Source organism: Drosophila nasuta, chromosome 2R (assembly GCF_023558535.2).
Source record: "Drosophila nasuta strain 15112-1781.00 chromosome 2R, ASM2355853v1, whole genome shotgun sequence".
Lineage (NCBI taxonomy): Eukaryota > Metazoa > Arthropoda > Insecta > Diptera > Drosophilidae > Drosophila > Drosophila nasuta.
In genome coordinates, this window is record NC_083456.1 from 13,788,305 (window position 1) to 13,795,105 (window position 6,801).

Consider the following 6,801-nt stretch of genomic DNA (forward strand, 5'->3'; position numbering starts at 1 on the left):
TTTTGCTAAATATTAATACCAAAATAAATGGTGAAAATGTAAAAGATTTCAACAGATTTTTCCACAATCTATAATTAATAAATATATATTTTATGAGACCAAAACTAAACTTGATTAAAATACAAATTTTTTTTTTTTTTAATTTTTTCCTTAAGAATGGGAAGAATTTAATATATATTTTAAGAAACCAAAGCCAAACTTAATTAAAATACAAATTTTCATTTTTTTAATTTTTTCCTTAAGAATGCAACTTAACTTAAGAAAGTTTATGCTAAATATTGATAAAAAACAATTTGCAAAAATAACTGATTTTTCCAATATTTTAAATAATAAATATATATTTTTAGAAACCAAAGCCAAATTTGATTAAAATCTAGATTATTCAATTCTTAAATATTTTCCATAAGAATGTTTATAAACTCCTAAATCAATCTTTGCCACATCATTTATATTATTCCTTATTTTAAACAGTGTTAAAAGTGATCAATAAATATACCTATAACTAATTCTTACATTATTTGTTCAAATTTTAATGTGTTTCAAGCAATAATTTATACATAATATTTAATAATTAAAAGAAATATACATAAGTCAGTCAATAGTAAAGTTTATTTTTAATACATACTGTGAAATTAAAAAATATTAATGTATAGTAACAATATTTGTTTCTTAAAAGATTTTTATGAAAGAGACTACACATAAAATTAAGGAATTTTAAATTTTAAAAAAGTTTGCCAAACAGTTATACAGTTTTTGCAATTTTGATAATAATTAGAATGGATTTTTAAAAAGATTTTTATATGGTTTTTGACTTTTTCATTTGTATTCTTCGTACAAATAATATCTTAAAAAAAAATGTTAACCAAAAAAAAATAAATATTTTAGAAATATTATTTTAGAAGCTTAATTACCCTTAAATATGTATGGTTGTTAATACTAAATTAATTTGAGTTATTTATTTAAGAGAATTACCTAAATTTAAATTTATGAATTAATAAATCCAGTATATTATTAACATAATATTTTCAACAAATACATTGAAGTTTTCATTTTAAAGTCAAATAAATTATGAAAAAATATTATATAGTTTGAACATGCTTAGTAGTATTTAAGATATTTATTATTTGTATATTTATTATGGTCTAAAATTGGTAATAACTCGATTTCATTTGTTAACTTTAAATCCTTTTTTACTGCCATTGCATTAAGTAATAATTGATTGATGTTTGAGAATAACCCTTTCACACATCAGTAATCAATTTAAAATACGACTTTTGCCATTTGGCATTCAAAATCATCATCGTCAAAGCAACACTTTGGGGGCATTTTACAAACTGAAAAAAAAATAAAAAAAAAGAATAAGAAAATATAGACATACTCACGATTTGTTGGAAAGCATTTATAGTTTTTTAGACCAAAAAATTTTGTTGATATCGTAAAGTTGGTTTTTTATGAAGTCGGTCAGAATGGCCAGCGATAGAAAACGCATAAAAATTGATGGCAATGGGGAAGTCTTTAGAGGAGAGATACATACATACATACATATATTTATCTATGTATGTGGTGTGTGTTTGATGACTGCGGCCTCACAGGACTTTAAAGGATTTGCAAGGCGAGGGAAGCGTCGCATAAAAATGAAAGACAAGCGCAATTGAGCAGCATTTGCATATTGAAGTGACTCGACTTGAGTTCGCTTCGATTCGATTCGTGGCTGAAGGCGACACAATATCCTTCCTCGCTCGCTGACGCCAAGGATAACGCACATTGTATGACTTATAGCAGCAGTCCTTCTACCCTTCCTTCTACCCTTCCATCAGTTCTCCCCCTCACAGCAGGCAGCAGGCAGCATTGCAGCCGTCAGCTCGTGTAGTTTTTCAATTTCATCATTTCTCCTTCCCCGCTCCCTTCGTTTCCCCTTCTTCCTTCTGCAGGATATTTTGCTCGTCAGCTGTTGGCGGCGGCGACGCCGTGCTGCGCACTTGCAAAGATTTATTTTTATCGCCTACAATTTCAATTCAATCCAATTCATTTTCTCCATTTGCCATTTTTGGTGCTTGAACATTTTCATCAACGTCAACGCTCGAAATTGAATCCCAGCATCGAAGCTTTGCCAGGTGTCAGACCAAAAATGCATAATCATAAAGTGCAATAAAAAAGAATAAAAAAAGTAGAGATCAACTCTCGACGAGGATGGGATTCGAACCCACGCGTGCAGAGCACATTGGATTAGCAGTCCAACGCCTTAACCACTCGGCCACCTCGTCACTTTCTTCTCGAGCGTCGAACAACTCTTCTTCAATGTTGAAGCGTTGCTTAGCATTTATTTTATTTGGCATTTCTTTTCGCACAAATTATGCTAGTCTCAACAGTTAAGAGCAGCTGATAGTGACAGAGATAGCAAGAGAGAGGGGCAGAGAGAGTAAGAATGAGAGAGAAAGAGAGTTATAACCACGCTTCTTATCTAAATATTTGACGATGGCAACACACGATTTAACTGATATTTCGTATATATAAAGATAAATGCTCTTATGGTTAACCTTAATTATAGTGGCTATCAACTTTTAGCAAAACTTTTTTTTTTTTTTGCAAGTGCAACTCAAGGCAAAACCTTGAAGGGTTTATACAGCTTAAGGGGAGATTGAGTAAGAGTTTATTTGAATTAAGAACTTGGTACCCTCAACGACTTAACTCAAGATTATTATTTAATGTTAGAGCTTTAGATAAAATACAAGGAGTTTATGGAGGGGAAAGAGGAATACATCGAGAAATAGTAAAGGAAGTCCGTTTAAAGGAAATGGAGTATTTTTCAAAGATATATAAAAATATCGAGAAATAGTAATGGAAGTGGGTTTAAAGGAAATGGAGGATATATAAAACGAAACATATAAATATGTATGTGTATTAAATATATATATAATGAATTGTTAAATATAAAATTGATATATTTAATATAAAAAGGGGGATGGAAAATAAGATATACTATAAAAATCCTAAATTAATTGATTTAATAGGAAATTTAAGGTTAAAAGAAATAGATTTAAGGGAATAAGGGAATGAATAATAATAATAATAGAAAAAAAGAAATAAAACTTTAATTTATATTAAGTTAAGGGTAAACAAATAACTCGATGAGAATAAGAGTAATATAAAAATAAGAATACGAATAAGAGTTAGAAGAGAGAAAGAGTTAAAATAAGAATACGAGTTAGAAGACAGAGAGAGAGAGAGAGAGAGAGAGAGAGAAGAGAGAGAGAGAGATATCAAGAGAAATGGGCATTAGGGAGAGAGAAAAATAACAGACCGAAATTTTAAATATTGTATTCTATTAAAGAACTCGTCTCAAAAAAAAGAGAGAGAGAATACATACTAAAGGGATAAATGTAAAAAAGATTAAAAAGAGCAAATATTTCTCATCTGCTCAGGTAAAGCTTCAAAGATCGTATTCTAAGCTAGATCTCAGCACAAAGAAATGATCTTTTAAGTAAAAGAGCTCATTCTCTTTAAGTGTAGAAGCGGCAGAGAGATGATCAAAAAGAAAAAACTAGCCTATCTCATAGAAAACTCTTGCTGTTTTTAGCTTGATAACTTTAACTCTATTTCAAACGAAATAAAAAAACCTTATCACAGAGTGAGAGAATATTTTTTGTGAAGCACTTTCAGTTCAGAGCTCATATCACTGCATATGCTTTTATCTCTCTTACGCTTTATGGTTTTACTTTTGGCAGCTGAGCTCTGAGCCAGTTCCATAAATGATAAACTTGTGCAAAAAAAAAAAAACAAAATGAACCTTAGTCGCTTGCAATCGATTTAAATTAATTTTTATGAGCGCCACATTAAAGTTGCGCCCCAAAAAAAAAGCCATAAAAAAACCATATATGAGGAGGGAAAGAAAAGAGTGCGAATTAAGAATGAGAGAGATGAAGAGAAACTGGCAGACACTCAGACTCCAGTCAGAGTTGGGAATCATCCAGAAATTGACTTTGACGCTTTTATGAAGGGCGCGTGTAGTTTTATGATCGGTTGGAGCAAGAAGTCTTCTTTAACTCAGGCTCCGTTAACTATTGGTTTAACTGAGCATAAAATCAACAAGGCGTCGGCGTTGGTAACGGCTTAAATGGTTTTACGACTTCGGGGCAGATCGAGGCGGTAAAGGGGGGCGTGGCTGGTACTAAATGTCGCACATAAAAGTCAAACGCATAAAAAACAAACAAAGTGCCGAAAGAGTTGTGATGAATGTCGCCATCGTTGATGCTGCTCAGCAAGGATTATGAATGTATCTGAGTTTAGTTTTGTGGCATGAGGCAGGTATTATAGTTGCCACTCCTTCCCGCTCTTTCTGTTCACTAATTGAGCATAAATCAGACTCGCACAAATTTATTGCCCTCTCAAAAGAGCAAACGCAAATTCTTTGGGCCAAAGTTTTCTCCATTCTCCACTCTTTTTTTTCTCTTTGCTAATACAAATTGCATCGACACTGAAGCGGAAATTGTTGTGAAAAAAAAAACTATCTGCTGCGACAAAGTGGTCAACATGCCACGAAACTTTGTTAGCAGTTACTTTTTGGCAAAAACGAAAATTCTTCTAAAACATTTTTAAACAATTTAGCACAAGAATTAAAAATCGCAAACGCCGCGCAACATGCGAAAAAGTTGCGCCAACCCAAAGAACTAAAAAAAAAATACGCGATGAAAATCGAAGAGCGCAAAACTTTTTGTACGCAAAGTTTTCAGGGCTATAAATTATCATGCAGCAGAGATGTGATGGAGAGAAGAGAGGAGGAGGGGGAAGGGATGGCGATACCTTTGGCACGTTCGGCACTTTTTTAAGCGGATTTTCATCTCTTGCGTTTGGCTTTTCTTTTGCTTTCGCCAGCGCCGTAGACTTTTGGCGCCAACGGGTTTGACTTGTACAAATTGCTGTGTCGACATCAACACACACACACACTCTGACACACACTCACACACATTCGAATACACACACAGAGACGCACCCGCACGCACAAACTGTGCTGCCAACTTGACGTTATCCTCACTTCGTCCTTTCACATCCTTTCATTGTAGTTGTACCTTTTTTTGGCCTGGCCTTTTGGCACTAATGGATTATCTAAGCCTTTTAGTGGCTATTGGTTGCCTTGGCTATACGAGTATGGCCTGCCGACATCAGCATCAGTTAGCGGACGGTTTAGATTACATCTTTTTCCATCGTCCATCGTCCACAACGACCGAAAAGTGCTTTTGGCATCAAAGAATGTTTGAAACCACACACACACACAAAAAATGCAAATTAAATTCCGCAGTTTCTTCATTTTTTCGTATGCAAAAAGGACGCAGATTTTAATCGTTTTATGCGGTACAAACAAGTGGGAATTTTCCAAAGAAAAGCTGTCGCTCAAGCCAAAGCTTAAGACACAGTTTTTCACCCTTTCATTAATTTTATCAATCATTACTTTTTGGGGAGTAACTAGAATGTTAGATTAATTAATTCAATGCTTCGACTTGTTCTCTCAAAAAGTTAATAGAATTAAGATAAAAATTAACTATTTTTTTATTATGTGAATCTTATCTATCATCAGAAACTAAATATTCTTTTCAGTATAAGCAAAAGAGAAAGAAATATCGTTTGAGGAATTTTAATTGATCAGTTAAATATACTTGATGTCTGGAATTCTAAAACCCCAAACTTAACAAATTAAATTAAAAAAAATTATAAAATATTTTTTTTTGTATTTTCATATCATACATTAAATTGACACTTATCCATATTCAGGATATACAGCAATTTGTATATGGGTAATTCCATGGCAAAATTTGTCCCGTACGAGACTTTTTACAAATTCCGTAATGGAATTACCCATATAATAAAATTAAATTAATATACAATATTTAATACCTGTATGTTAACTTAAAATTATAAAATTAAAAATAAGTTGTATTTATATTTCTTATACCCGCTGCTCCTTTGTACCGGCAGTAAATGTGTGTAACAGGCAGAAGGAGACATCTCCGACCACATAAACTATATATACATATTCCTGATCAGCGATAACAGCTGAGACAATATATCCATGTCCGTCTGTCCGTATGGACACCTAGATCTGAGAGCCTCGATTTTTTAAGCATACAATAATAACCGGAGTCCTAATGATTCCTGAAAATTTGCTTGCGATCAGATAAAAATTGTCGAAGTAATTTGTTTGGGAAAAAGCGCCTACTGCAAGAGGTTCTTAGTATAGTATAGTATATTTTAAATCTAGTACTGTATCAATATATCAAATATAGCCTTTGGTATATTTTTAGTATTTATGGTATTAATTTAGTATATTTTAAAATGAATATCACACTGTTTAGATTTGATTCAAAATGTGTAGCGGATTTTTTAAGGTCGAGCACACTCGGATTCAACTTTAGCATGGTTTTATATTTTATTTTCAAGCAAACTTACAAATTTGCAAAGAAATAATAGAAGTAGTTAAGTTTTAATTATATTATTTAATTTATATTAATGAACAGTTAAATAAATATACTTATGTTTTGGTAGATAATATATATGTATATAGTAGTATGTCCATTCCTTAATAGCTGTCACATATTTTCTTTGAAATTCATTTAATTTTAATCACCTCAAATTAAATTTAACATTGATCATATTATTAAAAAGATTAAAAAGTTTAATAAATTCACTTCAAATTAAATTTAACATTGATGATATTTTTAATAAGATTAAAAAGTTGAAGAAATTCTGTTGCTTGTTAACAAAATATATATTCTGCAATTTAATATAAGTGCTTAAAATAATTTCAAT

General features: G+C 31.6%; 1 non-coding gene across 1 annotated transcript; it reads right to left on the reverse strand.

Annotated features, from left to right (window-relative positions):
• Positions 1-2,182: 2,182 nt before the first annotated feature.
• On the reverse strand, positions 2,183-2,264 carry Trnas-gcu (transfer RNA serine (anticodon GCU)). The gene has a single exon. It is a non-coding gene; the product is annotated as a tRNA-Ser (tRNA).
• Between the last annotated feature and the right edge of the window lie 4,537 nt (positions 2,265-6,801).